A 26,622-nucleotide genomic window follows, 5' to 3' on the forward strand; every position below is an offset into this window, starting at 1 on the left:
CTGGGGTGTTGAGGACTTTCCAATTAATTTGTCACATCACATATCACCTGTACATTTTACCGCTGTCCACTGTCACCTGTGGCAAATCTGCTGTGGCTTAGAGTGTATGAAACAAATCTTGGGTCACACTCTGGGCTCTGGATCACGGTTTGTTTTCACTATTCATTTTAACACAGAGATAGATAAAAGTATCAGTCTTTTTGTCTTGCTTTCTACATCATCCATATAATGGGTTACTAGTGGGGCTTACATAGTTTTACTTGATTTTCTGATACCTGGTACTCTAGATGACCACCTTTTACTCCCATGTGATCTCAGGAAGATACAAAGGGATGCTGGTACCCTTCACAGCATGCCTTATTAAGACACGTTCATAAAAATGCAGCTGGTTTTGGATGACAGCTGTGAAGTACAGCACAACAGGAGGGCTGATGTTAGATAAAATATATTAGCTAACATTTCTGGGGCAAGTAGTTGCAGAAAGAGACACTTGTGACATCTCAGACTTGAGAATACAGTGATTTCCTAAAATGTGAATGTGCCTGTAAAACTAATATTAGGATGAGATGTCAAACAGATGTCGTAAGAAAGCTTGTCAGTCAATAAGCTGCTAGGCTGGAAAAAGTTATGCTGTTATAAGATTCTTTTTACAGGTATTAGAGAATCTGAAATAAACTTCTGATGAAACTTGGGTCTAAACCCAAACTTTTTCTTTTTTTTTCAAACAGCAACCTACGAAGCTGGAGTCACAGGATTGTTGCAACAGGAAAAATAAAAAAAGCATAGCACATCACTCTTTCCTCCACCTTCTCTTTTCTCTTTATCATAGCCTCCCAGAAAACACCTACTCCATTATAAGACTTCCAGTCTGCCCTTTCCAGAAACCTTGCTTCTTCCTCTTTATCCTCAGTGTTCACCACACTGTATTGTCCATTCTGACTCCCACTAGAATGATCCCATTTTTTACCTCAGTGGAGGTAGAAATATTGTAGTTTTCCACAGTCTGTTTGTTGGTTCTCATTCCACTTGGGAACTCAGTCATCTTTTTAGATCCCTTTGTTTCTGACAAATTTTATAGAAATTAATCAGCTGATTCACAAACCATTAAGTAGGTATGGAGAGCTGAATGGACGGAAAGAGATGTATACATAGCATTAGACACAGAGTAGTTTCCTCATGAAAATAGGCTGAAGTATTCCTAATGGAACTCAAAAGCAAGTTTATTCCCCAAAAAAATATATATAAAACAAAACATATAACATTCCTATTGATTTCAACCATTAATTTATATATTATATCAGTGGAACCCATCCAGTACAGTGTAAAATTAGGTCTAGAATAACTGTTTAGGGAAAATATCAGTTAACTTTTTGGGCAGACCACTAAGTTGCTTTACGAGAATGCAAAAGTAGAACACCACTGAATCTCTTTCTGTGGATATAAAATGAATACAGGTGTGAAATGCATGGTGGAGAGTAACAAAGATATGTGAAGACGTCTGCCTACTGAAATCACCAGAGGTGACATACAACAACCCCAAAAAATCTATTCTTAACAAAGCACAATGCAAAGATATCCAAATGATTGAGGTATACCTGTAGGGGCAGGTGGCTGTCATCACCCTCTCCCATTATTAGGCTAAAATATGACTACATTGAGTGACAGGATCCTAATGAGTGACTGTTCCTTCAGCAGTCACACCCAGTGATGTGCCTCTAGGTAGGCTCAACCATAAAGTACTGGGTGACAACCTACACTGACTCCCAGAACAAGAAGAGAGCATTGTTTGCAACGGCAGCTCAGGAAACAAGCACCAGGTGCTGAAGTTGTCATCAATTTACCAATTTTGCACAGTTAGAAGGCCTTAGCATGGGAAGACCAGAGAACCATAAAGCAGGACAGCTCTCCTGTGGGAGAACCTGATACAGCTACTAAGCTGTATTGTAAGAGCTGCATATATCAAGACTGTTCAAAAGACTGTAAAGATACAATTTAAGTTCTTAATGCATTGCTAAAAGGTAGACAGATCAATAAAGATTATTACCCCCATTTTATGGAGCATGAAAGTGAAGCACGGTGAAGCATATTCAGAGTTAGCCTTCTAAGCTGAAATTTCCTGAGAGTTTCTCTTCTCAGAGCACAATGATTTTATTATTTTATTTTATTTTATTTTATTTTATTTTATTTTATTTTATTTTATTTTATTTTATTTTATTTTATTTTATTTTATTTTATTTTATTTTATTTTATTATTTTGTTTTATTTTTGTCCCTAGCTGAATGGCAACTGCTTTCCCATTCATGTGAGAAGATGGCTATTTACTGAGGAGAGAGGCATTTATTTACATCATTATCAGATTTCAAATTGTTTTCTAAAATCAGACTTTCAGCATGAATGAAATACAACTGCAGTGCAGTACAACACATAAATATCTCTCAGATTTTGTGACCTAACATATTTATGGGTAACAAATATATTCTTTCATTTTTAATATAATCTCACCAAACACAAGAAATAATCCTTCTTAATTTTATCAGCAGAGACATATCAAAGGCCTCCCCTTCCTTTGCCATGTGAAGGACACAACCTTGTACTGTCATTACTCCAATGTAACTTTAACTATCAAGGTCCTAATCCCAGCAAAGCAAAAAATGCTGTGTTGGTGTTATCAGTAATAGAAATGTTTGCATTCACATTTAAAATGCATTTCTTGGACTACAGTTGGACATTTCATAGAATGACAATGCTGAAGTGGACAGTTTGTAAGGTCAGAAGCAGAAGGCTATCTATATGTATTAATGTGTGTCACACACCATACTGTACATGGCGTGCTGTACATGCACACAGACAGAAATGGAGCAGGAAAAAACACAGAGGGAAGATGTGTTTCAGAAGGGCAAATGGCCAAATGCCCTCAGGGGTGTTACTGTAGGACCCTAGGGTGAATCTTATTTAGAAACAGAAAATTACTGAGGTTTAAGAAGATTTTATCTCCTTTTTTACCAAAGTAAATTCTTGTCTGATTAAGAAAAAGATATTCACTTGTCTGTACTTAAACAACAGGGCTACTCATTATTGCATGCAGCTTTGAGATGGATAAAATTGGATTCAGGTTTCCCCTTTCAAGTTCCCCCTTGTCCAAGTACCTTCTCCTAAATATCCTAATTGCTCCCTGATTAACGAGTACTACAACTTGATCCCTTCCTTGTGTGACTGACGCGATGCTGAACCACATCCCTCTTCCCTCTAATTTTGGTATGAAATTTCACCCTGGGCCTTGCTAATCTGTCCTCTTAAATTATTGTACAAGTTGAAGACAATTTTTGGTTTTGATACATTTGAATTTTGTCAAGAAAGAAAACAAGGCCATGCCACAGGCTTAAGGCACTGGCGTGCCACAGTACAGACTATTTAATTGTCAGTGATTTCCCTAGTCGGGAGGCATTGCTCCTTTCTAGGAAATGCTGCTACTTCAGATTATATTCAAAGATGGTTCAGGAATAACATGTGACAGGGACTCATCCCAAGAGATACTTACAGAGCCACACAGAATGGTTTGAGTTGGAAAGGGCCTCTTAAAGACCATCTAGTTCAATTCCCTAGCCATGGGCAGTGATGTATTTCACTAGATCACGTTGCTTAAAGCCCCATCCAACACTTCCACAGTGAGAACACTTCCACAATGAGAACACATTCTACAATGCTATGTCTTCTCTGAGACAAAGCAGTATAGCCTTCTTACTCTGCCAACACCTGGACTCAAATTCTTAAACAGTCCTACTTGTCAAAAATGTTCTCGAAGGAAAAAAAACACATCCCTAATAGTTCTCATGCTACAAAAGTATAATTTTTAAAGTTTTGAGTGTTTTTTATGTGTCTTTTACAATTCCTTTTACACATGCTACAACTGAGAGGAAGCACTGTTCACAAAGGAGCTGCAAAACAGATGGCATATGCAAAACAGCAATCAGACAGTTTTGAAAGCCCAAGGGTTAATTCAAGGGACTGCCTTGTCAATTCTTCTCTGAGGTAGTTAGGCACAATAATCTGCATAGCACTGTTGATTGAAATAAATTACACCAGGTTGTATCCTTATGAGGTACAGGTTCCTCACAGAGGTACAAAATGCAGTTCGGGTGGAAACTGTACAGAGATATTTAATGTAAATTCAGACTTCAACTTTTTTTTTGTAGAGACAGGGTTTTCTTCCTCCTCTACTAATCACAAAGACTGCAATTCTGGCCCTCTTCATGTGACAGAGCGTTGCCAGAATCCTTGATGGAGTCAGATTATCACTTCAAGTATTCAGTATGTTTCTTTCCTTTTTGTTCCTGGATTAATAGATACATCAATTGTATCAAGCTGCTTAGAGAACAGTTTTTGCAGAAATTAATTTCTGCAAAAACAGAAATTAATTCTGCTTCCCAATATTAACTAAATTTTAAAAGTCAGTTGTTTGTTTCCAATTTTAAAAGAAATCTAGGGTGATTTTTAACAGCATCACAACAGAAAACAATATTTTCTACTGATTAATCTCATTGTGTGATTTTAGCAACCTAGGATTTCAAGATATCTGACATCGGATCTGTCAGATCATACAACTTGAACCTACCATTGTCAAGATGACTTCTGCAATAAAATTGTAGGGTTTGGCTTGCACATGAAATTAATTTGTCAGCCTTCACCTCCATAGCAGGTGTAGGCCCAATGGTCTTTGCCTACACAGTCCTGCAAACTGCAGTGAAAGAATAGCACACAAGTAAAGTGAAGATAAAATACCAAGTAATGGAGCTGACCACGGAAGGGTTAAATCTCTCAGTATATGAATAATTTCTGTGAATATTACCCCCAATGGCAGGGTAGTGTTCTATCACTGATTAACTGAAGTTTAGTCAGTATTGTATCTTTAAACAGATTTCAGACTTGCTCAGTAAAAGTTTCTTCGTAAAAATGAAATAGAAACATATGATCTCTTAAAAATCTAATCCTTGGAACAAGCAATTCTTAAGAAAGAATAACATAAAAAAAGTCCATTCTTATCCTTCCTTCATATTTAATAGTCTTTGTGGTTTACTTTGTTGCAACACACAGGTGGAAATCGTGGACGGAAGCTGAGTGATCGCTTGTAACTTCTGGGGATAAATGTCTAATTGCAGCACTGCAGATACAAAACCAGATTTTGCATAACTCTGTGACAGACTAATACATGATTTCCCAGCAGAAAGTCTTTCCATGTGGCTCCTAATAAATCCATTGTGTCTTGACATTAGGTGAAGTTACCATGATACTCTAAATTGAAACATGCAACTGTTTTTTTATTAAGTTCTCCTTTTCCTCTCATCAGAAACAGGGATGGTGCCCTGCTTCATTGTTTTCCCAGCACAACCAAAGGAATACTAGAAACTGTAGCCAAATGGGTGGTTCAACAGCTCTGAAGTGTAAGTAAAATCAAATACCAACTACACTAGTTTGTTTCTGCTGTCAGCCAGGGCTTACATTAGGCAAATGGTGATATTTCATCTAAAAAATGTCTTCAACTATAAAAAGCAAAGATTAAGTATTTTTAGTAGTATCATCAAAATAAACATCTCTTCAATTCGATCAATGTTACAACTCTTTAAATATTGAAAGTTAATTATTCAGTTCTGAACAACAGAAGAACAACATAAAAAGAAAACAGAAAAACAGGGGAAAAGTGAAAGAAGCAACAGCAAAATTGTTCAGCAGAATGAGACAAACCACCATATACATATAGACACGAGGGTGTTGGTGGATGAGACTTGGCAACATGTTCTTGCAGCCCTGAAGGCCAACTGCATCCCGAGCTGTATCAGAAGATTTCAGGGGAAGTGTATGTCTTCCCTCTACTCTGCCCTCATCAAGCCCACATGGAATGCTGCCTGCAACTCTGTAGTCTTCAGCACAAGAAAGACAGGGACCTCACAGGTCCAGAGGAGGCAAAAAAGATGATCAGAGGGCTGGAGCATCTCTCCTATGAAGCGGGCTGTAGCTCTTCAATCTGGAGAAGAGAACTCTCTGGAAAGAATTTACAGCATCCTCCCAGTACATAAACAGGGCCTAAACTGTTATACAGGAGCATGTAGGTCAAGGCATCCATGATAGGACAAGAGGTAATGGCTTCAAACTAGGGAGGGAAGGTATAGATGAGATGTTAGGAAGAAATTTTTTACTATGAAGGTGGTGAGAACAGATCACCCAGGAAAGCTGTGGGTGCCCCATCCCAGGAAATGTTCAAGGCCAGGCTGGATGGGGCTTTGAGAAACCTGGTCTAGTGAGAGCAGTCTCTGCCCATGGCAGGGGGTTAGAACTAGATGATCTTTAAGGTCTCCTCCAAGCCAGATCCTTCTATAATTATATGATTTTGTACAGTTTTGCAAACTTTACTCAGAGGCTGCATCTGTTCAGAGATATGTTGCACAGTCACTTTATTAGCATGAGTTATTTAAGGAGACAATGTAAGGAGAAAATTACAGAGGAAAAGGTATACTGATGTGAATCTGTACAGAATTCTTTAGCCTCTGTGCAGCCTCCCCTTTCTTAATCACATACATGTATATGTATATATATAGATACAGTATCTATATAAATTATAAACACATAGACACAGATATTTTTAAAAACACAAATCACTTATTATCTACCAATATCAATAACCCCAGATATTTATAATCACTATACCATATACATGCAATCTACTCCCAGTCTACACAGTGAAAAAAGGGAATCATGAATACAAGGAATACAATTTACAGACTTCTTTTGAAAGTAATGCTATTCCATCTCATTCTTTTGACTAATAACAATATGATTCTTGAACCTCATACAGGATGAAACTATGGCTACCTGTGTCTTTCAAATTAGAAGTGGTACTAATTCATGCAAAGCTTACAAATTTTCTTTCTGCAATTTATTTCCTAATGACAAGTCAAAAAGATGGCACAGCAAAATGCTACTTTGAGAAAAGGCGTCAGTGATACTGGAAACAGGCATCTATGAAACTGTACTCCTGCGTTACCATTTTATGTAAGGAATTGTAATTATCAGGTTAAGTATTGTTCTTATACCATTCAATGTATTGGATAGGTTATTGCTTCTAGGCATCATAATGGAACATTGAGTCCAATATTCTGCCTGATTTTCTCTGTGGGTTTTTTTTTTAGAAAATAATGTTTGTATACTAACATCAAACTACACAGGAATTTGTCATCACCGTAGGAATTATGTGGTGAATTTTTTCTTAAGCAAATACTATTACATTCTCTTAGTAGGAGCATGTGTTCTGTCATAAAAAAGAATATTTTCTTTATCAAACATTCTGAATAGTACAACATTTTCTCATTAGAAAAATCTAAATATATGTAATTATCAAATTAAAGACTAAAAATTATGTTGAGTGTCTGCTGAATTGTTCCTTTTAAAAACAAGAATTAAATCAAGCATCATGACCCTAGGAGGTTCTCTACTGAGATTTGAGAGTTGAGTAAAGCAGCTGTTGATTTTATTTTGATTTGCAGGTTCTAAGTATTTCTGAAATTCAGCTAGTGAGATTCTTATGAAAATACTTATTATTTAAAATCATTTGATGGACGTCTAGTATAAAATATTTTAGCAATATTTTTGTTTGTTATGACAACAGATCCATGATATGTTATAACAGGACAGCCAATACTATCATATTTGTTATGAAAAAACAGCCAGAATTTCTAATAATATTTGATGATCACTAAAAGACTTTACAACTGTTTTTTAGCATTTTACTGCTTGGCTCCCAAGTAACAAACAGCTTTTCTGATTGCTGTGCAGATCCTTTTAAGGTGTGTACAAGCAAACACATTTCTGTATATGTGGTTTTGGGGTTTTTTTTGGTAAATCTTTTTGATAACCAAAAGTAATTGTATTCATTTTCTCAGGAATTAAATACATAGCAACTGGGCCAGAAGTGTGACTTTCTAGAATTTATTACATTGAAAATATTTTCATAATATTCATTCATCCCTACTTTCTTTTCATGCAAGTTGCAATTTTCATAGTCGCCTACAAAAGTGTTGATGGCTTCTCTGAAGACTTCAATATCAACTATGTATCAAACATTACAGAGACAAGAAATCTCTGCTCTGAAATAAAATTTCTCAACCTTTTCAAGCTTTGTATTTGGGCTGCAACTGCTAACCCAAACATCAGTTTGTATCTTTAGATTACAAATGGGATTTAGATTCCTTTAGAACAAGGATTGTCCTTTTGAGCAATAACATTATTTCCTACTACTTCTCTCTCAGAGCATAAAGAGTGGACTTGCTTCCAGCCACATCAGAATCTAACATACTGGACACACAGCACAAGAAAACAGGCATGCCTACACTTTGTACCATGTGCCATAATGAGCCATTCAAGGACAGCTCAGGAAACAAATTCCCATTTCTCAGCATCACTAACAGGCCCAGCACAATGTCTGCCAATGTGATTAGCTTGCTTCCATGCTATGGTGACATTATCAGCTTGTTTGGGACTAGCTTTGCTACTTGGTGCTGTACTGCACTGGACTAGCCCACTAGAGAGATGCTATCAAGAGGAGAGGAGCCAGAATGAGGCACGGTTTAGTAATGGCTCTATGATCCTGTGGTTTTTAAATAAGAGCTGCTATTGAGACATAGTCTTGCACAGATATGAACAAGATAACATCTTCCACTGTCAAACAGTTCTCACTGAAATAGTGTGGGTTTAATTTTTCAAATTGGAATCTTACTCTTTTTTAAAAGGGATATGGCACACTACCTGCAATGTCTATGTCTGGATGAGCAGGACTATTTCTGGTATTATATTTTTATTTCGTTCCCCTGATTGTTCCTTGTTTTGCATAGACAATTAAGAAGATGGCACTGACTTCAGCAGGTGGTCACCACTGTCACTGGTTTATCTTATGATACCTTTCCTGAAAAGTTATTTCACTAGAAGTATTATGATCTTGCAAATGTGTGCCAAATTTGGCTACTTCAAAGATTTAGATTTCTTTTTAATTTTCATTGATGAAATTTTCTGAGGAAGCAAAAGTAAATTTTGGGAAACTTATTTTGAAAACTAAATGATAGTTCATTCTGTCCTTGACTTGTCTGTTTTGCATACCAATGGATGTTTTCTTAGGTACTTCATGAGAAACTGGATTCAAATCACTAACCATCAAATAATCTTCAGATGCAATATTTAGGACCAGAGTTCTTTAATTAGATTATAGGTCAAAGAATTTCTAGGCTATCAATATATTCTCGAAAAAACCTCTCACATCATCTGACTATCAGATTACCTACACTATACAAAATATTTATGAGAGATCACCAGATTTCTGTCTGTAATTCTTAAATATGAAATTAATTGTGCATGCTGATTAATTCAATCATTTCAGATTTAGCCAAAAATTCATTGCAAGAAGTTTAATATATATTGTAATCAATCAGTAGCAGTGATACTCAGCATTGTTGTTAGACAATCACATTTCTCCAAATACTGTTATAAATCCTGAGCTTGCTGCACAGATGCCATGACTGTGGATGATATGGTAGTTGTCTCTCAATCCATAATTTCAACACAGCACCTGTACAAGATGATATCTGTATAAATACAAAGTCATGCCCTACTTAGGTGATGTTTCTATGATTTTAGATCATCTAGACTTTAGCTAAATAAAATACAAACTGTTGTTCTTACTAATTAAGAGTTATAACTTTTACTGTGATAGTGTATGAAAGCTCAGGGCAAGGCTGAGATGAATAACTGTGAAGCGGTACACAAATGTACCACTGAAACTCTTTCCAGTTTTGCATTTCTTCCACAAGCGACTTTTCTGCCTACTGAGAGCGAGGCACAATGCTTAGCACAGCATGACTATGATGGAACAAACAAACAATCCTGGATTATCTCTCTACTATAGTGGATATCACTACTATAGTGGATATCCAGCCTATAAAGTGGAGTTTTGCTACAATGCAAACAATTTTGTGGGAGTTGAAGACATGGATAAAAAATTCATCTCACTGAAAGCAGGCTTAGATAGATTGCATGTAAATTTTTGAATGTACAATGGTCATGACTCCAAGTTTCTAGATCTGAATGTCCAGGAATAAAAATCCTTCCTGAGTTCAAATATAACTTCCTTTTGTTATGCATTCATCACAGAGTTAATTGCTCTTTTAGTACCAATGAAAATTTGCCAACCAAATATAAGCCAGGCCTTCTTACCTTGCAAAATTTGTTCTGGCCCCGGTTTCAGCTCACTGCTCTGCCAATCAGTTTACCTTGGAAACGTTTGTTAAATTCCAGGTCTTTGTTCAATCACGTGTAATATGTTAGTATAAATACTATTTATCTCCCTGCCAGTATTCCTACAAGCTTTAAGTAATTTTTGTAAGGCTACCTAAAAGTTAGAAATACAAGTTATCAAAAAAGTAGGGTATTTTTATGTTGAAGATGAAAATACACTCGTCTGTTTTTTTTGAAATGATTTTCAAATTCAGAGAAGATGTAGCAAGAGACTGTGTTTACAAACCTGTGAGGAGAACATGTATCTTAATTACCAGTTCATTCAGGCCTGGTCCATAGGTCTGCTTAAGGAATAGTTAAATAAGTATGATTTTCTTATTAAAAGTAGCAGTGGCCCTGATAATCCTGTCTTCAGCACCTACATTGCTACCCTGTGGAAGCAACATGTTCCTGATACAGACAGGCAAATTGAAACTTGTTTCTGTATTTTTATATTAATTCAAACTACTCTATATTTCCCTTCTTCTGTCAGCAGAGTCCATATCCCTGAGGCCCTGTTCTGTGGAAGGTAAATCACAGGCGATTTTCTATTCTTGCATGTGTTCTCTGTAGCAGTCCTAAAAATATTTTCTTTTCAACCGTGATCTGCATGGCAACAAAGGTGAGGGGCTCCTTTACTTTTTTGACTCTAGAGGAAAGGAATGGTAAGGACAGAAAATGAGTTGTTTCCATAATCCCTTCTCCATCTGTGTAGTTGTCATGTGTCTTATACTTCTTATACTTACATATTCAGTTATTTTGGGCAGGTCATTGTTTTTTACTTTGGTGTGTTAGAATAAGACTGCAGCACAGTGTTCCAGTGAGATTATGTATTCCATTCATGATTATGGGGGTTCCATAGGCAAAAAAAATAACAACAATCCTATTTGTCATCAAAGAATTAAATTGTTGTATCACATAATAGTCTCACATTTCCTAAGTTAAGATGACTGAAGAGAGTCTGTCAAGACTTTCAAGTGGGATGCTACTGCTGCGCTTTCTGATAATTTTTAATGGATTACAGGTTCCTGAGAGAAGAACAAAGGTGGTGCTACTTTAACTTCATCAGTATTGAAATGCTTCCTTTACATAAGGAAAATACATTAATGACATTTTAAACATGGAATAAAATGTTGAAAATCATAGCCAAAAGCTGGAGTAAAAAATGCAGTGATAGTCTAGAACTGACTCTTATCTTTACAATTTATTTTAAATGTTTCCCTGGAGATGTTGTTTTCCACATTACTCTTGCAGCTGTGGCTGCTGGGGTGTCAGCGGACCTCAACAACTTGCACTGAATAAAGAGATCCTTAGCAAGTTCAGAAGACATCATTCACAGTTACAGCTACAGCCCTCATGTAGGAACCTCAGCTCCTCCACAGGATCATTTCAGAGCACTTACACAGCTCGGCTTTGCCAATCAACACTTAAAGTTACAGAATCATAGTGGTTGGAGAAGACTTTTGAGATCATCAAATCCAGCCTTAAACCTAACACTGCCAAGTTCACCTGCCTAATTCAACCTCTCTCTTCTGGTATGTAATGCCTTGATGTGGAAAAAGTGAAATGAAATAAGAAGGTTCCTCATGGAGTGATGTACTATACTCAGTGCTTTAAAGAACCAGATAATCTAACCATGGATAAGTTTAGCAAATGAAAGTGTAAGGATCATCAGATAGGCGCTTCCTTCATTCAGGCTTTATCTTAATTTAAGGAGTCTCCCTGTTAACAATCCAAAAATAAAGATATTAAATAGAATTAAAAGTGGTGGAATCTTCCAAGAGGAGAACAAAGTAGATATGAATGAGAGAAAAAAGCAACAGCAAAATTATACTTAGTTTTAAACATTGTCAAAATGCATATTGTAGTTACAAATGTTCTTGTAACACATTAAAAAAAAAAAAAAAAAAAAAAAAAAAAAAAAACCCAAAAAATTCAGTCTCTCAGTGATGTGAAACCTCCAAAAGAACTTCTTGTTTAATCTTGGAGCAACAGTGGAGAAGATTTCCTGGCATATGGGAATTACAACAGAAGAATGAAGAGAAAATGCCACACTATAATTAATATATGGAATAGTTTAATTGTGAGTAACCACAGATTTTTAAATTTACAAGCCAAGAAATTGTGCTCGTTTCTGAGACAGAATTGAGTGTATTAACTGCCCTTGAAACAATAACAGTATTTGTGGGTCCCATCCAACTCAGCATATTCTCTGATTCTGTGATGATAATTGAGTTGGTGCATGTACTTGCGTCTCCTTCTTCCCTCATACCCCCTTCCCTGTCATCACCTCACAAAAACCCAAACCAAACTGAACAAATGACAACAACAACAACAATAAAACCCAAACAAACAAACAAACAAAAAGCCCAAACAAAAAACCAAACAAAAATACCAAACAAAAAACCCCCCAAAAACCCTCAAAAAACCACCCCAAACCAAAAAACCCAAACCCAACTAAACAAATCCCATCTCCCCCTCACCAAACAAAACAAAAATCCCCAAACCCCAATTCATCAATTTCTCAGATTCAAAAGAAAGTTTATCCAGGCTAAATGTGAACAAGATTTGTCAACCAGGATGCTTCACTCAGAAATGAAAATGTAAAGATGTGTAAACAACAAATAACCTCAAAAAAAGAATTAGCATCTCAAAAAAAAAAAGTTAGCAAATATGCATTTGTTTATCACAGTCAAGTTTTATGATTCAAAACTTATTCATATATATTTTATGAAGAGAATATCCATTGTAGTGGCAAAATTAAATGCATTTTGAAACTTGTATGTGGCATTTATCTATCTGCTCTATCAGAAAAAAGTTGTCATATTCATTCAGACATATATTACTTTTTCAATTTCCTGTCAGTAATGTTTTTTTAATGTTCTTTAAGGGGAGACCACAGGATTTCTTCTTTCTCACAACAAAGACCATAATGCTTTAGAATTATGTTGATGAGTTTATACCTAAAAAAGTTGCGCCATCTTTTTTTAAGAGATGAACAGTTTGTTCTTATCCATGCAACCATGGTTTTTGGGTTGTTGGGGTTTATTTTTTCTTTGTTTTCAATTTTTTAAAGATACAGTCAGGTAGACAGTGTTCTGGTCTTTTTTTTCTTCTTTTAAAGAAGTTCATCATACAAAACACAAACTTATGGTGCAATTTTATGATGATTCAGGTTCTACTGTGAGCCACAAGAGATAACAAAGAAAAAAAAAAGCTCAAGTATTGAAACTCCTTATCAAATATCTTCCCTTCCAAGGGGATGATTTTGATAAAAAGTTCATATAAACCCAGTGCTTTGAATAAACAGTGTTGTGCAGCAGGCAAGACCAAAAGGTCATAGAGAAGAAACAGAAACCAATTAAGAGAGTTAATTGACAAGATGCTACAGCTGTCATGCAAAACAGTGGCTGGAGAGGCGGAAACTTCTTTCGCCGAGTTCCTACTAAAGTGACACTGTAGCAAAAAACTTATATTGTATCCCATAGGCTTGGTGCAAGTCCTATGGAAGATGTTGAAGTGTAGTGGGTCAGGTACTGGCTAGAAAGGACACTTGTTTCTTATGGGGTTTCTTTGGTAGTAATGACCCCATCCGTAACATAGGATAACACATACTCTTTGATGATAACAAATCAGAAGAATTCAGAGAAAAACATTCAAATTGGATCTCTGAGCAAATGCAGAACATTTGAATTCAAGTTAGAAGATACGTCTCCCCTTCTAAGCATACATAATATCTAGGAGTAAAATCAAGCATTTTGGTAAAACTGGCAATAATTATGATGGTGCAGTTTAGATTATTTTTAGGACAGAAATTCTTACATGATAAGACTCACAGTATTTGTGACATCTAATGGTTGGAACTGTGCTGGAAATACATTCTTGTTGGTCTGTGGTCTGAAGATTTCATGTATCACTTTTCTGTACTAACCAAAGCAGCAGGATAAATGGCCAAAGAAATGTAAAAAGAAATCTGTCAAAAAGAGAGACATCTTCCCTGCTTCTACAGATTCAAAGGGATTTTTTTTTTAAACTAGGAAAACATCAGAGATGTAATGTCTTCATTTATGCACAGCTGATTTTTAAATAACATCATCCTGCAGATGGAATACTTGATCTCACTTGAAAGAAAAGATACTCAATAGAAAGATCCTCCCCTTCACAGTGCAAACCATCACTTGGTTGAAGTATCAGTAAAGTTAAGTATGTTTTAAATAATTCAGATAGATACCATTACCTTGGTCTTTATTTATTAGGGAAGCACAAAGAAGCAGGCAAGCAAGGCAAGCAAAACAGGAACAAAACCAACAAAAAAACCAACAAACAAAAAAACCCCAAAAACAACAACAACAAAAAAACCCAAAAACAAAACACAAACAAACAAGCAAAAACCAAACAAACAACCAAAAATCAAACAAAAAACCAAACCAAAACAAAACAAAAAACCCCAAAAAACAAAAAAAAGAAGACAAATTCCTCCAGAGTAATTTAAAAAAATAAGGCAGGTCAGCCAGTCAGCCAGTACTAAGTTCTGCATGTCCATCCTCAGCTGCTCCCAGGATCTGAGTTAAAACTACTGTGACTGCAATGGTAAGCTTAAGGATGACATTACCAAAAAGACTGAAGTATCATTAAAAGTAACTACTGTGTGATATTGTAAGCATGGAATTTATATAATATTCAACACCTAGCATTAGAAATCCATGTTGTAGACTGTCATTCATGACTCTACGCAGTGTAGAGAGTGAAAAATCCCTGCAAGATAATTCATTGATATTTAAAATGCATGCCTTAGATTGGTCCTACGTTTTATTTTTTGAGAATGTCTATTTGTTTCAGTGATGACAGAAAACACTAAAAAGCTTATATTGTTGACTAGCCTAAGTTGCCTTTCATGTGTTCAAAATTGGGAAAAGGAATTCAAATCAGGAGCCTAAAGAGACAGACAACTCTGCCAAGAAGTCAATTCTAAAATTGTCCTGCAGTTTCTAGGTCATTTGGAAAACAAATTGCCTTTTTACTGACCATCTCAATCTCAGCTGTAGATAAAAGGAGGGTAAAATAATTTTAAAAAAATCTCTAAAATTAAAATAAAATCATTGACACTTTTTCCAGGAATGAGACTCAGTTTTCTTTATTTTTTCTTTTGTAACTTACTATTGAAATGAGACAAGGCTTTGAGAAGACCTCACTGGTTGAAAAGATGTTCAACACATGTACAAAATGAAATCTGTTTGACCATCCTTGTCTATTACAAATATAAATATAAACACAGAGATAGAGATGATTCACTTAAATTACTTCAACTTGTCTGGTAATATCTTGACACATTTCACTGGTGAGGGTATAACTTATACCACTCTTAAAAAGTAAGTTAAAAAAAAGACACAGCAATGACTGTGGACTGAAGATTTATTAGAAAGATTCCCTAACCATCCCTTGGAAGTAAAATTTCCATTCTGTGCAAACTCAGTGAGAAATTGCTTTCTTGACATGGTACTCATTTATCTCCCCTCACTCTGTGTTCTTTGAGGTCTCCTTTTGCATCATTTGTTTGGTAGTATGAGGCCGATTTAAACATTTTTACATTTGTGCTCTTGCCAGAAACCACAGTGATTTAGTGAATCAGGAATGCATCATTCATGTTTGTTCCTTCTTTTCACTGCATATGATTTTAAGGAGAAATAAAAGGCAAGGGTACAACTTGCTGCATTAAGTGCTCCTTAGGAGCATCCATTGATGGATCAGGCTATGAGAATTTGAGCTCAACTCAGTAATATTTAACAGATACATTTTTATTTGTATTCAGAAAAAAAAAGTCTTTTGTTGTAACATATTTACTTGTAATATTTTTCTCATCATACAGGGTGTTTCTTATAACACATCATTGTTGGTTAAGGATGTCCATGTAAACAAAACTCTAAGTATCCATCATCGTATATACAGAAGCATAAACCTATCTGAACAGACAAACGCTTCTGTATACTACTAACAGTATTTTTAGGTCAGTAGTATAATATTAATATTTTAAATAATTACCCTGAGAAGTTGGCAAAAAAGCTTGTCAAGATTTGTTTTATACTTATTTCTAAGACCTCCCTTATACTCTTACAAAAACATAGTTTGTGAGTGCAATTTCAGAACTTATTAAATCAGATCTTAGACTTCACAGATGAGCATCAGGGCTTTCTATGCCTTTCTGTATCTGGTGAACTGAGAGTCAGTTAGTCTCTTTGGACCCTTGTGAACAAAAAATTAAATTCAAAAGCTTATTTTTTCTAAGCAGTCATCAAATATTTAATCTTAGTCTCTGGGAAGATTTTTGTCTTGTCTGTTGTGGCAAAAATTCTCAGGTGTGGTACAGAAGAATGTGGTGTTTTTTTGCTAATATCAATTACATATTAATCTTATTCAAAGGTGATGACGTTATGATTTATCTAACCTCTCTGTGCATTGGTTCTTAAACCTTCTGCTTTAGCTAAAGGAGTGTGTTTCAACAATGAACATAAACAACAACTGTTTTTAAATTCATGTGTTTACTTGACATCAAAGATAGGTGACTGTCTCCTACAGGTGTCTGTATCTGAACAATAGGTGCAACAGCTGGGACATTTTGGTGCATCAGAGAAATTAGACACATTCTCCTGGGTATAAATAGACTAACCAATAGAGCAACATATAGATTTAAACATACAGAGTGGTGCATTGTAGTTGCTAATAATAATTTTAAGAGACTGTAAACACAAAACCCATACATCAGTATCTGTACAGTTAAAATTAAGAGATGTATAGTGCCGATCCCAGAAGATGAATTTTAAATACCTAAAAATGGAAGCCACCTCCTGGCACTTTGGAGGGGTCTGTGGAGGCAATGTAAATCTACATGACAGATGTCAGGAAACACGCAGACCATGCCATCCTGTGGGCGTATGTTGGGAAATATTTTCCCTGCAATTGTATTAACAAGCCTCAATTTTCTTGAACTCCTAATTACTTCACTCTGATCCTTTGTGCAGAGCTATCAATAGTACCTGTCTACATAGTACCTACTAATAGTGAAAGGTAGTGTTAACATTCAGTGTCTTATAACTCTCACTTTGCAGTCATTCAAGAGTACTTATATTTTTTGTGGGAAACCAAACCCCTAGAAAATATAGGCCCAGTTTTATTCCTCATATATTAATATGGGGATTAAATTAATAGTATGCAGACAATTATGGCCTCTGTACAGTCATGATTACACATATCTAAAATTACACTTGAGACAGATCTGAGCTATAAAAGAGCAGTATATCATCTTCCATGCCAAGAGGAGAAGGTTTAGTTTATTTTCATTTGTCACCAAAATAAAGAGTCAAATGACCCCAAAGACAGAAGCATGAATCAAGGGGTAATTAAAATATTTATAATCTCATTTCCCTGTGGGTACTTGTATCTCTTCTGAGGAGATGAGCACAAATTTCCAGGTAAACATGTGTTCACATAGGTGAGAAGCAATTCAGTTGAAAAGAATATTGATATCTGCTCTATTTGAAACGTTTTAGGATTTTGTCAGAATATGGCAATAAGACACAGAGGGAAAAACATTTTTCTGGATCAACATAGAGTAGTATTGTGCCATGTCTGAAATGGGACTAAAGACCTATGTTTAACTAACTGAATCCTAGATACACAGTGAGGCAAAGAACTACTGTCAGAAAAGAAAATGGTAGGGGATGTGAACAGAAACTAGAAAGCCGAATAGCTTGGGGTGTCTGAGGATGTGTCTCTTACATTGGCACCACGCACCTGTTTACCCGTATTCTTGTTTCCACATGGGTTTATGCTTCCACTTACGGAAGAAACCAGGAGACCAGCACCAGACAAATGAGAACAAATTAGGGCTAATAAGAATTGAGAAGGAAAGAGGAAGGAAATTTTTAGCACGAAAAGTGGTGCTGATTCCCCCTCAAAGCTAGTACACTGCATGAATCTGATGCCATGTTTTTTTCTTCCAGTCTGTCTATGTGTGCTATCAAATAAGACATAGCTAAATGAACAGCCCTCAAAGAAAGGAGTGGATTAGGCCTCTGGAGATGACGACTAGCAAGTTAAAATTAAAACTTCTTTTCAGTTGGGCTGCAGTGACCTATTTATACAATTTCTTTCTTTCTAGATAGCTAGCTTTTTTTAACATTGCAAGGTGTACCTGGCCTCTCTCATCTCTAAACTGTCTCCCTGATGCCCTGATCACTCTCTGATCTATCTCTCTATCTGCTGGGTGAATGCTAATATGACATATCCAACCTCTAAAACAAGCCATTTATTTTGAAACTTGGCTATGTCAGAACATTTGATGCGTCAAACATGAAAATGAATGTATGTTTGGATATTTATATTAAATTATCTCCTGAAAAGAGGATTGATTCTTAAACTGGCAGGATATATGTATTGCTTCCTTGAATCTCTAGCATGAAGCTAGACATGGGGGAGTCTAGCAAAGGTTCTCTATGAAGCAGAAAAAGAGTTGCTCAAGGGCTACAAGTGTTTTCTTTACATTAATAAATCCTTCTTTGCACTTAAGGAAAGAGATTCTGTCATTCTTGTCCATTATTATGTGACAATAATACATTAGTCTATGAGAGATTCTTATCCTAGAGATAATATTTAATTAATGTGCAAAGAAGGAAGTTTAAGTGAAAATTGTACTTTTAAAATCATATATATTTAATACATTGGCATAGATATTTCAAAGTCCCTTTTTTCTTCCTTTTGATATCTGGGCCATTGGCGTATATACACACTGAAGTCTACCACTGTCAGCATCTGAAAAAAAATGACAAACTAAGATACTTCGGGAAAAATAGACCGACTGTGGACTGTTAGGTGAGTCTTTTTCTGTTTGAACTTTCCCTGTCACTGTTCACAGATCAACCCATACAAGAAGGCATAACACAATTCTTTGCAATAATCTAGATGCAAATCAGAAGACAGTGAATACTTCCTCTTACAGGACAATTCCAGCTCCTTGTGCTATTTGGAAGCTTGTGGATCTGCATGCAGAAGTTATGGTTCTGCACCTGGCAGGTTGTTATTATGAATGCTGCATGAATACATTTCAGTGGATGGCTTACTACCAAATGAGTCAATCAAGCATTTCTTCAATATTCTCCTCATTATGTGAACACTACTTGGGGAAGACATATTTCTTCATTTTCAGATTCTTCAGAAGACATTGGTAAAATATCTGGACTTCTCATCCGTCTAGATTTCAAACAAATACTGATTGCACAGCAAACATGGGAGTGCCAAATCTTTCCTCACCTGTATCTCTAAGACATACACATACAATTGTCAAGACTGCAGCTCAATAAGAAAGACAATGGCCTTCATTGATGCATGAAGACTTGTAACTTTTAAGAAATTCCAAACCTCACCAAAACAGCAGGAGTATTCTATCAGTGAATCAAGGACCAAAAATATTTAGAATTTAGAATGTGCATTAATTGCACTATTGACAGAGTGATCTGCTTACTTTTTTTCCTTTGCCCAAACAAGCACTTCTGATTTTGTTTATTCTGATTATCAATACCAATTCAGCAGGCTGCAAAACTCTGACACAAGGATAAAGCATATACAATATATAGGACAAGTTAGATAAAATCTAAATAAAACTAAGCACCATGTTACACAAAGAACTATGACCTGAGTTTTTTTCAGAAATGATGAGGCATATTTAGAAAGATAACTCAGAATCTCAGATTTGGTCCACTATTGCCTCTGCTTTCCTACAGTCTCTCTATAATCCACCCTGTGCAGCACTCCCTCATAAGAAGAAGCCCAGAATTAAGAATAGTCTCAGATTCCACTCTGATACAAATCTCATACCAGAGGATTTCCATCATCTGTGTTCAGACAATGATGTAGCCTAATTTTTCTCAATTTTGTCAACTCCTAAATGGATGCAATATTCCTGAGCACTTCCACTGTTTAGGGAACATCAGTAACATAGAAAGCCCTTTTCTTGGTACCACCTACATGAATCAACTTTGTCCACTGCTTTGCTTACCTCATGTTAAAGAATTTTTAATGTAATTAGGAAAACTTAAGTCTTTGCCTTCAAGTTCTTCTGTGGTTTGCTTCCCAGGAATTTAAATGGCTTGTGGATGAAATGTATAATGACCAAATTCAGTCTTTTAGGATAACAAGAGTCAAACCTTCTCTGTGCACAGCAAAGTTTGCTCTAAGGGGAAGGTCAAATACTTGGAATGGATTCCAACAGCAATTGAGAAGCATTCCTATGTTTATTATCTTTGGCTTCACCACATTCTGCTGCAAAAGCTAATACATTTTTTGTTGTCTGCCTTGCTCTGATGCAAATATAGGCAATATGCATCTCTAAGAAATCCCTTCATAAAGATTTTAAAATCCAAACAAAACCAAAATTTTAGAAGTCAAACAAAAAAAAAAATCCTAAAAAAGACAGACAAAGCCAAATGCCCTTACCAAACATGCAATGTGCTGTTCTACAAGTTTCTGCTGGAAGGAAGACCAATTTGTGACTATCACCAGTCATGTTTCTTAATGCTTTACTGGAAAGTGATAAGATATGATGATAAGGAGAGCAGTGTAAGAACCTCTGTAGAGCAGAAAGATTTCATTGACTGTGATGTATGTCACTGGTGATAACAACGAAAATTTTTCATGCTTATAACCACCTCATGATGCTAAGATGAACAGATTATAGGAATGGTAGGTTCTTCTTTTTTTATTGGTTAGCTTTCATGAAAATGGTATTGGGGTAAGTTTGGTTTTCTTCTCCATGCAAAAGTAATTAAGAAGGCAATGACAAAAGGAAAGTTATGTCCAGTACTTCTGACTGAAGTAATTAATGTAGATTAGTAACATTTTCAAAAGTGCCTAAATGTTGCAGGCTTTTAAAGATTTCAAAGTATATTTACTCCACATAATACAGTGCGTTAGCAAGACCCCAGAGCTAATAACTAACGAACTAGATCCTGTGTCACCTTTTTGAGAAGCAGAATTAATTAGTCCAGCCATAACAACATACTGCTGAGAGTTTTGGCTTCTTCAGTCTGTGCTAGTACAGCACTGAGACATGCACATATAAATGAACTGTCTCTGGCAATTTGCTTGCAATGCTCTGTTACAGTGCATAGACATGCCTTCAAGCACTCAGTCTCGTAACTCTGATTGAAGGAAACTCAGGCTTTTACAGGTATGAAAGTTGCTTTTGAAAATAAGACTTGGCACCTCCGAAAAGATCTGTGTCCAAGACACAGCACCTTAGGCAGAAATCCAGGCAAGAGGCTACAATCTGAAGTGTGAAATTTAGTAGCAAAAGTAAGATTTCTTGCAATTTAGGTTAAAAGACATTTCAGTGGCTCTTCTGGATAGATGTGGATAATTTCCAAGCCTGATAGAAGTTTCATTCAACAATTATCCTTTCCATTTTTCAGTGATCACTGCCAAAAATAGATTAAAAAGGCTAGTCAGTTCTTGGTTTAAGTTAGACTCACTCTGCCTTTGTCCATTTCCGTTTCATGAAACTACCAATTTGCATGACCAGAGAGCTTGGTCCATGCATTTTTACATTTATGCCACTGTGGATACAACTGATTATTAGAGAAATAGTACTGCAAAATAAAGACACAGTCAGCAAAAATATGTTAAAAGAATTATTTGTCTTTTGATTCAAATACACACGGGAGGTAATTAAACAAACACCCTCCGCCATGTATAGCTGTGGGGAGGGAAACCAATGGGAAAAAAAAAAAAACTCTTCCCTTACAAATGACCTTTTCTCTTTTCTTCCTGCAAACAGCAAAACTGCATATATTCAGTACAGTGCAACTTTGAAGGGGAAAATAGGGAGTCAGACTCCACCCATCAGAAATTCAATACATTAATATGAAGGTCTGTCAAAACAGATTCTCCTGGTAAAGGATTTTCCAAGGAACGTTCTTAAATGCTAGTATTATCAGACTGTTTTAATCCCTCCCTCTAGCATTGCCCTCAAAATATGTCTCTTTTAATGTCTTAGGTTTCTAGTGAAATATCCTTAATATATGCCATTCTGATACCACCAACTCAGATTTCTATAGGTCTTAGCCCTAGGAAGATATTGTTAGTAGTCACTACTTAAACAATTATTGTTAAGAATTTTGTGAACATTTGGGTGTTGTGGGGGCTAAAATATTAGGGGTTACCATGTATTAAAGCTGCATAGCTGAAAGAGAAAGTGAAAACAAGAAAAAGAAAAGAAGGTTAAGAGAAAAGGCTAATGGACATTGAACATCTGAAGAACAGCATGAATTGCACATATTCAGGAAGACTCTTAAGATTTTTACACATTACTGGATTTGAGCCTCCTAGAACTTCTGGAAGAATAAAAAAAACCAAAAACCAAAAACCAAAAAAAAAAAAAAAAAAAAAAACCCCAAGAAACAATCAACATCCTCCTTTTAAGTGTAGGAGGAATTACAACTTGCTGTCCCACTGGTAGCTGCCAATTTTCTTGGCTAGTGTTGAAAAGAAAACTAGGTCACATAGCAGTCTGTACACATTTCTTGGAGATGACTGCTAATTGCTCTGAACTTTGAAGTGTGGATATTGAAAAGTTCTTACATCTGTGGTTCTAGAGAATTTAAAGTCTTACAAGTGACTTTGTGTATGCATACTCATTTGCTCATTATAGCATACTCTACCAGAAGGAAAATGGAGGAAAAATTGGGGAGTTGAACAAGACCAACAGGAAAAACCTGCAAAAAACAAACAAAAAAAACCCCAAAAAAACAAACAAAAAAAATCCCACTAGCAAGAAAAAACCCCATCCAATGTATTAGATCCTTTGGTTTTATCTATGCACAAAATCACACTATAGTAATTTAATATATAGTACAGGGATTTAACAGAAATTATTTAAATCCCTGCAAAGGTATACATATCAGTATTGGAATATCTTGTTGCTATTTAGCTGAAACAAAAGTTAATAAGTAAGTAAGTAACTAACAAATTCCAGCTTTCCACTATTTTTTTCTCACGTTTAACTAAACTACATTAAAATGTGCCTTAGATTTTAAAAAAGTGTTTTCTTTTGGAATGGGGATAGCCCCAACTGAACATCATTGGAATAGAAAGAAAATGCTACAAACACCTTTTTCCACACCATGTTATAATTACCTCACTCCCCAAAAGAAGGTAATGATCTTGTCTGTGGGAACAAAGAGGTTCTAGTACTTCAGCCTATTAAATATTTTCCAGATTGTGGCCTTGGCCACTTCAGATAAGACAAGACAGCTGCTCTGCTTAGAATGATAAACTTAGTTTGCAAATAACTGTTCTTACTTCAGAAAAAAAAGTAGTTACAGAAAACAGTGAAAATAATAGTACCTACATGTAGACATGTAATAGTTGAGAAGACAGAAATTTCCTTTACCATACTTCAGCACTTTCCAAGCCAGTCCACAATGAGCACAGTGTTATTTTAAAAAATCCTAGCCCCATTGTTATTGTACATGACATATTACATTGTACTGTACAGTGTGTGGTGATGAGAAATTCCCCAGCTTATTTAATTGTGATCCTTCAATGAATTTGAAAGGGAGCACTTTATTTCCATTTCTTTAATTTACTAGTTCTTTAGCTGATGATTTTATTAACTCTTGTATTTGAGAACTGATGCTTAACAAAAAAAGGGGAAGAAAAAAAGGCCCTTGGCAGTATTGTGAAGGCCTGGAACTGAATAATGCACTTTAATAATGAGGAATAGAGCTATGGCTTTTGCTGATGGCTGTGACCGGCTCTGTGACCTGATTATGTCGCAGAGTGTCAGCAGCTGAGATACTACAAAAGGGAGCGCATCCCATCAAATCTATCTCCATTGTAATCACTTGTGCTGCTGAGAGGCTTGTTAGGAGCAGGGAATCCATCAGGCCTCATTAGCACCGTTTACCATCAAGAAGCTCAAAGAGCAAATGTGTATCCTCTCATCAGAATAATGAGAACCAAAGTACTCCTATTATCTAATTGCATCAACAATGCCTCTCTCTCTATTTAGTTTCCTGAGCTACTTGTGGACTACAACACTCAAAAATTAGTTATTTTTTGTTAAGTACCAGGGTGGACCTGTGCTTAAGATTTTTTTTATACAGAAGGTTTTCATATCTAAAGAGCAAGGCATGGGCACAATGAAGCCTGGGTTACTTCAGGGGCATTCTTAGATTATAATGAAACAATCCCAATTAATTCACTGTTCACTTAAAGTGTGGACAATACAATTGCACCATACATACTTAGATTTTCCTTTTAATCTCGCAGGAAACAGACTATTGCCCTTTATCCACAAGGCAGTTCATCATGACAACTCTTATCATGTTTCTCTTCTCTTTTATGGTAAAATGTTATTTTGCAACTGCTGAATTTAGTGGTATTTTTCTCCTCTTCGACAATCCCATCTTTTCAAAAGAGAAACTAAACTTACTCAGTACCCACAGTTAAAATGTATTTGATCCTGCTGAAGACAAGAGGCATATATGAATGCAACTGATGATAATTAGAAACCATATTCATCAACCTTGCTTTCATATTTCTGTGGCTCATTTCGTTACAAATATTATGACAACCTCCAAAGCACACATTTCACATACTTAATGAACATAGCAAAACCAACACAAAACTCCTGATTTTTTATTTTGTTTGCAAAACCAGTATATAAAAAAAAAAGATATATTGGGTTAAACCTCTGAAGAATCCAAGGGCAGCAATGGCACTAGGGTCCTACTGTAAGGCAGGCTGAAGCTGAATAGGTAGACAGTCTCTCTTTGAAATCTACTGACAGGGTGCAATCTGGCAAACCAGCTGCCCTGGCCTTCAAATTTAAGATATAAAAGCCCAGAGCTGCAAACACTTCCTGGAAGTGCTGAGGCCAAACCGAATGTAAGCAGTGTTACAAGGGCCAATAGCTCTTCATAATATGCCTCTGAAAATGAAAATTTGATTTAGAGTCCTCTATGTGTACTATATCAAATTAATCAGGTGATCTAATAATATAGTTTCAATGGATTAGATCTCTTGGTTTGATCTTGGGAAGCTCTGGTGATACAGTTCATATTGCCATCCACAGCAAAAAATGAAAAATAAACATGCTATAACTCTGAATTCAATAATTAATTAAATAAAAAAGGTATATAAATTATTGTTAATATATATGATTTTTTAAACGATAATAGTAAGAACTCTTAGACTATTGGGAATTAAGGCCATGCCATATGTCATTTAAAGGATCATTTCCCTTAAATTTGGCATAGGATCTTGGATTTGACCTAGAGCTTAGTGTCTCCAGGGATTACTGATCACCATATATTTAGCTAGACAGATGGACATTTACAAGCCCTGAATTTCTGTAACAGAAAAGGCATGTAATTACAAAGATTGCACATATCAACATTCTAGTAACTCATTTAGCTTTATATTTTCAGGAATGAGTTTTGGGTATCATGCTTGTGTTTCCTTGAATGGGAAAATTTTTAAAGGGCAGAATTCTTAACATGTGGTGCAAATCTGGCTCTTTAGTGACTCCAAACAGATTATTCAGAAATGGAGCATTTCAAATTACTATTCGTATATGCTCCCAATTTTGAAAAAACATCCTGTAGTTCTTGGTTAGGTGCTATAATTCTATTAATTTGAAGGGAATGTAATTTACTTTCTGGAATGTAGATAAATTATACTGAATGGTCCTGTTTTAAGGCAGCCTGATAAGTGGTCTCTAAGTAATATGAGTTTGTGCTGAATATTATAAAACTGTATGTTATATTACACACTTACTGTCAATATTTATTTATATTGTGGCAAGGTCAGCAGTACTGATTATAAACCAAGGAACATTTGCAAAAAAAAAGTAATAAAAAGAAAACCCTTATTTTAAAAAACTGAGGCAGATAGCTAGATGCAGTAATTTGATTCTGACAATTGGGAAGATTCTTCCTTTCCTTTCTCTTTCTCTGCAACCTGTGGAATTATTGGTTTTGACTTTATGTCTGGAATAAACAGACTCAGCCTGAGTGAAACTTATATTCAGTGGTATCTTCTTAGTAGTGTTTTTTTTTTAAGGAAACAATGAATGGTCACACATAGTGTGAGAACATGTTCAGTGGAGAACATGTAAAGGAAAAGCTATAAAGAAATTAGTCTACAGTCATAACTTCAGCTGTTACGATGAACCTCTTTGGTGTCAAGTGCTTTATATTTAAGTGGCAACTGTGAACCATTTCTGGAGCACAGAGGAGATAGAAACAAGCAGGCTCCTAT

At 35.7% G+C, this 26,622-nt stretch overlaps 1 protein-coding gene across 2 annotated transcripts in view; it reads right to left on the reverse strand.

The window, feature by feature from the left end:
- The window catches only part of POU6F2 (POU class 6 homeobox 2), a 251,731-nt gene that overhangs the window by 27,745 nt on the left and 197,364 nt on the right, over positions 1-26,622 (reverse strand). The gene's annotated exons all lie outside the window — the stretch shown is intronic.

The sequence above is a fragment of the Passer domesticus genome, chromosome 1, assembly GCF_036417665.1.
Source record: "Passer domesticus isolate bPasDom1 chromosome 1, bPasDom1.hap1, whole genome shotgun sequence".
In the NCBI taxonomy this organism is placed as follows: Eukaryota; Metazoa; Chordata; class Aves; order Passeriformes; family Passeridae; genus Passer; species Passer domesticus.